The following is a 9703-nucleotide window of genomic DNA, read 5'->3' as shown; positions in this document are numbered from 1 at the left end:
AAGTTAAAACGTTTGATCCATGTCCAAGTAACCTACTTCTAAAATTTCAAATGTTTAGACCCAAAATTGGCGAAGGAGTTTGGTAGAGTTTTCGAAGGAAAAATCGTTGAACTTTGACCCCTTGACAGCCAAATTTCTGGCTGAAACCCTATTAAAAAGATTTTTCCAAATCTCAATACCCCTTATGTCAAATCTCGAGTCTGTACAGGAGGGGAACCAATTATTTTTTTGGCATTTCGAAATTGTTACGTATGTAAACGGAACAAAGTTATACTCATATGTGAACATAACGTTAGTTACGGTCACTCTAATGTCACGGCCACGCTGATAAAAAAAAAAAAGAGAAAGAAAAGCTAACAGCCGTTAAAAGCAATTCAATCTACATAAGGAAAAAGATCGATGTCATGTGTTGCGTTGCGCCGTTGCGTCTACTTTCTTCTTCTTTTTTCTTTCTTTCTTTCTTTCTTCACCCTAACTCTACTGAGCATGTGTTAAAGATGGATATTGTCAAGGATGTTAGCTCTGAATGCGGACGGAAAGTATTGCTCTAATGAATGAATACAAGCTGCGGGGAGACAGGTGCTCCCTGCTCCCCTTCCCGTTTAAAGTGACTAACAGATCGGTCGAGTTCAATCGCCCCCTCCCTCCATTTGGTCACACCTTCCTAGGATAATTACCAAGAAGTGGAGTGGAGAAGTCTCTTGTGACAACCATATAAGACTGACCAACTTACTTAATACTTTAATATGGTGATTCTGGTATCTCCTCGCCATTAAAACTAAACAGGTAACTCGCTTTTGTTTTTTGCAATAAGTATTAGGGCTGTGACAACAGAATATTCTTTTCATTGTGTATATATCCGACACAGTTAGACAACCGAGCACATCCACTGTATATAAAAGTATATAAGATATGAACGGATACACACTCGAGAGCCAAAACAATGAAAAGAATATGCTGTTGTCCTAGCCCTAATAATTATGTTCTTTTTCGTTCGCACCACCAGTCGCACCACCACCAATTAAGTTGGAATTTAAAAAGAAAACGCAAAAAACGTTAATTGTTGGCATACATTTCGTCTTGTACAACAGGTAAACATATTGCTCCTGCAGAATTTGAACCGAATGATTTTTTTTTTTTTACCCTAACCTAAGCTTTAGGTTTAGTTCAGCAAAAGTGTGTGTCTATAGTGCTTCTACAAAATTTGAACCGAACTAAGGTGGTTTTGCCGAACTAAGCATAACTCTTATTAGTTGCTTATATCCGGTGGCTTCATGCCTTGTCTGGGGCGATTTCCATAAAATTAAAAGTACACAATACGTGAATAGAGCTTAGTAAATGAAAATAAGGCACACAGAAACGTCCATATTTCTGTGTAGCTTAATTGCCATATTTTCATACTGTGGGGGGGGGAGAAATGGCCAGAGTATGTGTAAGACATTTTTTTTTTTTTTTTTTTTTCGAAAAATGACTATACATTTGTTTTATTGTCCACAAATACCTTTGGTTTATTGTAAATCCAAACTACGAACTTAAAAAATATATACCAAAATGTACTCGTTCTTCTGTCGATCTTGTTAATAATTGCCCAATGACGTTCTTAACTCCGTTCCTCGTTGAACAGAACAAAAAATAATAAAATTACGATTCCCCCCCCTTTCTATTTCTTCATATGTTGTTTAAGTCAAGAGTTTTAAAAAATAGTTTTTGTCTCTACGCATTCTTCTAGATTTCGCAATGAGATCAAGTAAGTGATAACAAGTCACGATGCTATGTCTGCTGCTGGCACACTCTCCGTACTGAAACTTTCACGTGGTCATGTTTTTGATAAGGAATGAATCAATTGAATGTTTATAACTTGCTTCGATTCGGTTAGAAAATAAGAAAGGGTTTGTCCTTCCAGTCAGTCTTTTATAAATGGTGTTTCTTTGGTTGAGGTGAAAAATGATGTATCTTAATTTCATAGAATCCCTCTTTCTCCGATCATGTTTTGGTGATGTTAAATGTTTATAGTTTTTTTTTTTTTGTTGTTTTTTGTTGTGTGTGTGTGTGTGTGTGCGTGCGTGCACGCGTGCTTGCTTCTACCGAATTTGAACCGAATCAAACCGACTTGTGCTTGAACTTTAGCTAAGGTTTTGTAAAAAAACAAAAAAAAAAAAAAGCCTGAAGTATTTAATTAATAGTTCCGTTCAAATTCTGTAGAAGTATCGTATTTTATCTGTTTTATAATGTTGCAATATCTTCAGGTGATTAAATTAGCAATTTTCAAGAACTTAAAAAAAAAATAAACCGTTGCTTAATTCTACGATTAACCATAAGTCCGGGTGATAACTCTCTCAACCCCCCTATCGGATAGACGTGAATGATATATATAAATATATAAAAATATTCGAAATCAAGCTGAATTATTTTCGAATTGACAGTTTAAAGGCTTCAAAATCATTTGAATTTTGTAAAGCCACAGAAATCGCCGTGACCTCATATATAATAAATGGGATAAAAAAAAACAAAAAAACAATGTTAATTTCGAAATCTAAAATATACATTTGAAGGCAATTTCTGCCTAGAAGTAAAGTTTAGAACCCAAAGTCTTAATTCAATTATCTCCCCGCACGAACAAAATAGGACACAAGATCGGTTTTTAATGTGAGGATATCCACTCCCCCAAGAGGGGCACGCTGGCTGGATATAAATAACAATAATTGTTTATTCCCGTCGGCACTCCAATCTCCATTACGAATAACGGAGTATCTGACGAGCCGAGCAATAAATCCATTCAATCCCCCCCCCTATGAAGAGGCGGTCATGACGAATGTTGTCCATATTTACTTGCCTCCCCACGAGGTTAAAGTTAGACAGAAGATCATTTTTTTTTTTTTTTTATGTAAGGAATGTCGAGTTCTGAAAAAAAAGGGGGGGGCACTCTGGATGACGCAAGAAAAAATATTGCCGCCGTCGAGACATTGTTTTACGAGAACAGAACTGAAGCTACGCTTTGATCGTAGATCCGAACAAAGTAGAGTGTGACTGTTTCACGGTTGTATCAATAAATCATTCTTTGTTTTTATCTTTTCTTATTTTTTCTTGTATTCATTCATCGTTCATTGATCGCTTCTTTCGTTCGTTCCGTATGTAATTCAAATTATGCATCTATCACATAGAGAGATGAGGAGTGGGGAGGGAATAACTACGCATTTAGCAACATTGCAAGGCGAATCAATATTTTTGTGTGTGGAGAGAGCTGGGTACTCCTATAGAACAGGGCCCCTCTCGCCCCTAATATTTCCGATTGTTATTTATGGAACAGACCAGAAATGGCCGACTTGTTGTCGAATAGTTAATTAGTAATGACATCAAATGAAACAACCTTCTTTTTTTTTTTTTTTCTAGACTAAAGATTATGATCAATTAACACCCATCGTTTTTAATAATGGATTGAATAATTGAATCAACTTATTTTATTTATTTACTTATTTTTCGATTTTTTTAAAGTATTTTTTTATTTTGAGGAACTAGTTTTTCGGGGTTTTTTGTTTTGTTTTTTGTTTTTTTTTTAGCGTTAATCTAACCCATATATTCGTATACCTTTAATGTCGTCTGCTGTTTCACTTTTTTCTTTTTCGCGGCTTTCAAATTGTAAACCTTTTCTACCATTTCCGGCCTGTTCCGTAAATCGCAGTAGAAAACATTCGTCAATAATCAATTAGTAATTACATTAAATGCCCCCCCCCCATACTAAAGATTATGGTCAATTAATTAACACCCTCCGTTAATGGGTTGAAGAATTTAACTTATTTTGTTTATTTACTTGTTTTTCGAGGATTTTTTAAAGTTTGTTTAGTTTTAGGGGCTAGATTTTTTTTTTAGCGCTAACCCAACCCTTGCATTCGCATACTCTTAGTGTCGTCTACCTTTTCACTTTTTTTTTTCTTTTTCGTGGCTTTAAAATTGTAAATTGTTTCTTCCATTTCCGATCTGTTTCGTAAATCGCAATACGAAACATTCGTGTAGATATGAGTCTTGTTCTGTAATAGCGTCGAGGATTGTTTCCAACGCGCAGTGACACAGTTGAAAAGATCTCCAATAAACATTTAGTATTTTGGAACAAATGCGTACAGTAAATACAGAAGTCAGTTCGAGTATTGACGGATAATCCTGAGTCGGTCCTGGAAATGGCCGACGAAGTATTTTTCGATTTTTTTTTTTTTTTTTTTTTTTTTTTTATACAAGGAAATCACCACTTATCAAGGCCCAGAGGTCACTCGAGGATAAGGGTTAAATAGTCAATATAATAGTAATCGTTAGAAGTGTAAATTGGGTAAAATTGGATTACTTAAGGGGAACGGCTCATCAAGAACTTGTTCACACTGGACTTGAAGACGACTATAGTGTAGTCAGTTGGAAAGCAGGTAAACGGAAGAGGTGTGCAGTTCTGGAATCTACGTTAAGGTTTAGGCACAGATAAAGAGTGGGAAAAAGTATTGATAGTGTTTTCAGCCAAACTAGTGTTTCTCGTGAATGTTTGGCGAGGGGGGACTATAGATTGGAGCTCAGACAATCACTTGCCATGAAAATAACGATAAAACAGACAGGCTCGCAACGTCTCTTCTGTGAGAAAGAGGTTGCAGGGAAGAAATAAGGGCATCCCCCACTAGTCTATTCTGAACTCCGTCAAGGCAAGATAAGGTCTTCCTAGCAGCTCCTGCCCAGATGTGACAGCAATACTTCATCCTTGGATGTACCTGGCTCTTATATAGGTAGAGTATTGCATCAGAAGTTAGATATATACTGGATCGATAGAGGGATCCCATTACTTTTCCACCAACCTTGGCAAAACATGTGATTTTAGATCAGGAGTAAAGGTCAAGCCCAGAAACTTGTCAAAACATAGAGCCTCCCCAAGACGAGAGCCATTAATTTCAGTTGACGCCAGATGGGGATCAGAACGTTGATAATGTAAAGATAGAAGCTTGATTTTAGATGCATTAAAAGTAACAAGTCACCCCCCCCCCATTGTACCACATTGATTAGAGGAGAGAGAATCATAGATAACGTGGTCGTTTACGGCCTTAGATGTGCTACCATAGATGGTAGTGTCGTCAGCAAAAATGTCTACGAATGATCTAAGGATGTGATTTAGAAGATCGTTAATGTAGATCAGGAAGAGTTAGACCCAGGATGGACCCCTGAGGAACTCAAGCATTAATACTATGAGCTTCTGATTTCTGCCGTGGCCTTCGTTATAAATAAATCTTGTCTTTTAAGACGGTCTTGTTTCTGCCCACCTTCTCTTTTAGTTTTTCAACTTTATTTTATTTTATTTATTCATTATTTATTTATTTATTTTTGTAAAATACGCTCTCCGCTGAATCACCAGCTGTCCCCCTTCTAAATCAAAAAGATTTTTTTATTTTTTTTATTTTTTGTAGTTCATAACGTGTGGACATATAAAACTTATAGGAAAGTGAAAGTAAAAAAAAAAAAAAAAAAAGTATTTTAGAATTTAGAGTGTGGAGATCAGTTTCGTAGATCGCTTAAAAATATTCCCGCCTAAAAAAAAAAAAAATAGCATATGATTTATCTCCTATATATAAAAAAAAAAAAATTGTTAACTAGTATCCTAAAACGCTAAAACGGCCCGGAAATGGGTCAATGTATGTGCTAAATGATCCTCCACTCTAAATTCTAAAATAATTTTTTATTGTTTTGAAGGATGAATTAGCAGAACGTGTTAATCTACAATAATTCTAACTTTTTTTTAATCATAACCTCCTCATACTTATTGTCGTCTGCCTTATTTTATTTTTTACACAACTTTCAAATTCGATTCGGGATTCTCTGTCAATACTTCAGACTGACTCTTACGATGTCCATCTATTACAAGTTAACGTTCATCATTAACAAGTTAGCGTTTATTATTGAGATTTATAAACTCTACAAAATCGTTAAATCTCGAATTTCACAGACTAACCTATGATGCTATGTGATGAAAACTCTACTGCTATCCGACCACCAAGATGTCGCTTGCATAACAACTGATAAGTCCAAACAGCTTACCCAGCAGTTTGCCTTAAATTCCACCTTCAAGTCTATAAACCACACCCTTCCTAATTTCCCACCACAGACAGAAACCATATTAGAAGATCTGATACTCCTCTTCCCATGTCCAGCACATCATTAAAAAAAAAAAACTTTCCACTTACAAACTATGTGGACCAGATCTTATCCCTGTTATAGTTGTGGCGAAGTCGTGAATTGAGTATGAACATTAAAAAGCAAATGGTTATAATTGCTACACTCTTTCTTCTCTGCTTCGTTTAGAATTCGCTTTCCTCCTCACTCCCCAAAGCAAGGAAGTTGTCACAGGAAGGTGTTAACTCAAAATATTTTTCAACCAATGAAAATCGTTTCAAGCTTCAAAACGTAACACATATATGTGAAAATAGTAAGCGAACGCGGTCTAAAATTCCTATAAGGAAAATTACCAAAAGTTTGACACACATTGCTTTAATAACACCCCCCCCCATCCCCATCGTATTCTTTTGGGTTGAGGGAAGCAAGTCTGTGTGATTCTTGGCTATACACACAGACTGTGTCGGCGTCTAAGATGGACTGTGCCAAAGCTAGGGACCACGTCACTTAGTAATAAAGAAATTCTCTTCTGAGCTAGCCACTGTCCTCTTCGAATTCTAACGAATGCCCTGCTGAATCTTGCTTCCCTGATAAATGGAAAATTGTTTCTGTAGCACCAGGTTTCAAGAACTTTGAAATAACTGACCCCTCCGCTTAAAAAGTGTGTGTGTGTGGGTTTTTTTTTTTTTTTTACTCTTATTGATTAAAATATTTGAATCTTGCAATAAATCAGCATCTCCAATATGCTAAATTCTTTCTGCCCAACCATACGGATTTATACAATCTCATTCTACTGCTTCCGTTTTGTTTTTTTGGTATTTTTTACGAAAACCGTTCCAGCCAAGGTATGAAGAAACTTCATGTAAGAGGGCTAAAAAAAAAATAGTGCTGCAATGTCAAATACTTGCCAATGATAAATGTTAGATTGAATAGATTCTGACCCAGAAAACAGCAATTATTCCCTCTTTGTCAGAAACATCGATCCTGGAATGTGAGGACTAAAAGACAAAAATAAAAGGGGGGGAAGCAAGAGTTACGTTTGCTCATTAAATTATTAACTGAACCAAATCGTTTATTTATGCACGATTTAAAGGTAATATTGTTTTAATCTCTATTTATAAAATTATTGAATGCCTTCCAAAGCTTTTAATGCACCAGACACATGCTAAGGATTTTAAAGCAACAAATGATTTTCTATTCGACAGTTTAAATGCTCCCAAGTCTTATTTGGATTATTCAGACTACTGTTCGCATCATGTTCCCGTTTCTCATCTAAAGGAGAAAGCAGACTTTTTTCTTTTTTTTTTTTTTTTTTTTTTTGCTTGATGATATCTTAGTTATTAAAAACTACAGATCGAAACATTGTCATGCAAGTGTAACAAAGCCTATGCATGTCTGTATCGATAAATATTGATATATATAGTTTTATTATTGAGCACTATTATATAAACACAGCAGATATTCTTTGGATTTTATCCTACGAATACATTCTTAACCTAGACATATATATATATATATATATATATATATATATATATATATATATATATATATATATATATATTAAAACGATTCATAATTGTGAATTAAAAACCAGTTTCAATCGGCACTGTTTCTTTTAAAAGTATTAATACATTTACTAATGCATTAAAATAAACTCTGCTCTTTAGACTCCATGTCTAATTCCCTCTATTATATCCCGGAAGGAAAAAAAATATTAACTTTAACCTATCACGAACTTAGCACCTACATAATCCGACTTCTAAAAGTTTTATAATGACAAAAGAGAATTCATTTTATATAAGAATGGAGGGGAAAAAAGCCTTAACTAAAATTGTTAAATAGAAATAGACTTACGAGGGGCGTGCAATAAGTAATGCCCCTAACCCACTTCCAATTGTCTGATCTAGCTGAAATGTTGCATGTGCAATGATTTATATCTCTACAGGTTATGTGGCAAATTACAGCTCTGAACTAATCGTGGTTTCTGTTTTACAAGTGTTTGAACTGAGTCAGGTGTGAAATGGAGCCTGTTGAATATCGAGCAGTGATCCGGTTTTTGTATTTGAAAGGACGCACACCACAGGAGACTTTTGATGAAATGTAACTTATGGTGATAATGCCCCATCATATGACCTTGTAAAACGCTGGCATCGTGAATTCAAACATGGCCGGTAGTCTGTGGAAACAGCTCCCAGACCATGTCGCCCCCTCCCCTCCTTCTGCCATTGATGAGGCATCTGTCTGTCTAGCTGAGGCTGCCATTTTGGAAGATCGGCACATTACTATTCGCCAAATAGCCCAAGATGTCAAGATTAGTACAGGGTCAGTGGAAACTATCATTCATGACCATTTGCATATGCATAAGGTGTCTGCTAGATGGATTCCCAGGTTGCTCACACCATTCCAGAAGCGAGAACGCGTCGAGTGCTCGAGGATGAATTTGGAGATGTGCCAAGAAGATGAGTCAAAGTTTTTCAAAAGCCGGATGACACAGGATGAAACCTGGGTCCATCACTATGATCCAGAGACCAAAACCCAGTCAATGCAGTGGAAGCACTTGGACTCACCACCTCCAAAGAAGGCAAGGTCATGCTCACAGACTTCTGGGACCATGACGGAGTAGTGATGACAGATTTCCTGGAAAAGGGTACCACAATTACAGGAGCCTATTATGCTTCACTTTTGAGGAAATTAAGGGAAGCTATCAAAATCAAGAGGCGGGGCAAGATCAGCAAAGGTACCCTCCTCCTGCAGGACAACACTTCAGTCTACAACTTGCATGTTGCCAGATCAGAAACATGGGCATGTGGTTATGAAATCCTACCCTATCCTCCCTACTCTCCTGACCTTGCACCCTCTGACTTTCACCTTTTCCCAGCCATGAAGTTGTTTTTGAAAGAAAAGCGTTTCTCAGATGATGCAGCCTTGATTTCTGAAGTCACGTTGTGGTTGGAGGTTTTCTACAAAAAGGGTCTCCAGAGCTGCATCAAACGATGGGAGAAATGCATAACTCTGGGTGGTTCCTCTGTAGAGAAAGACTAATAACTGTGTCAAGTTTCGTTGCTCTACTGCTATGGGAAGTGGATCAGGGGCATTACTTAGTGCACGCCCCTCGTAGTACTTGCATAAGCCGATTTCTCAAAAGTCTTTGATTTTAAAACAGAATTTAACTACATAAGGATGAAAAGAGAAAACCTTAACTATAATTTCGTAAATAGAAAACGGGGATCATCAGCTGCTTACCATGTAACTGTTTCGGAGATTAAAAAACAGGACTGCTGTATATAATATAACAAGTCGACCCACTTAAAAGTAGTCCGATCTCTCTAATATTTCTCTTAACGACCAACTGACACCACAAGACAAAATACAATTCTTTTTCCAACAAGATGGCGCTACATGTCACACGTCTCACAGATCACTGACACGAGTTCATGATATGTTTATGGAAGAGGGTTATGGCCACCACTTTCTCCGGACTTGTCATTATGTGATTTTTATCTTTGGGGGGATTTTAAAACAAAGAGTTTATGCAAATAATCCTTACAATCTAGACCAACTAAAGGGG

At 36.5% G+C, this 9703-nt stretch overlaps 1 protein-coding gene across 3 annotated transcripts in view; it reads left to right on the top strand.

Annotated features, from left to right (window-relative positions):
* The first annotated feature begins 332 nt into the window (after positions 1–332).
* The window catches only part of LOC145291278 (protein O-mannosyl-transferase TMTC1-like), a 163098-nt gene continuing 153727 nt past the window's right edge, over positions 333–9703 (top strand). Inside the window, exon 1 of one of the 3 annotated variants that reach the window (XM_080136916.1) lies at positions 333–786. The gene's annotated coding sequence lies outside the window, so the exon portion shown is untranslated. The remainder of the gene's footprint in view (positions 787–9703) is intronic. The other 2 variants (XM_080136917.1, XM_080136921.1) reach the window with 2 other exon arrangements.

The sequence above is a fragment of the Euprymna scolopes genome, chromosome 12 (genome assembly GCF_053919585.1).
Source record: "Euprymna scolopes isolate OS-2025 chromosome 12, ASM5391958v1, whole genome shotgun sequence".
NCBI classification, from domain to species: domain Eukaryota; kingdom Metazoa; phylum Mollusca; class Cephalopoda; order Sepiida; family Sepiolidae; genus Euprymna; species Euprymna scolopes.
The sequence above is the reverse complement of the archived record's forward strand: the minus strand, read 5'-3'. Positions and strand labels throughout refer to the sequence as shown.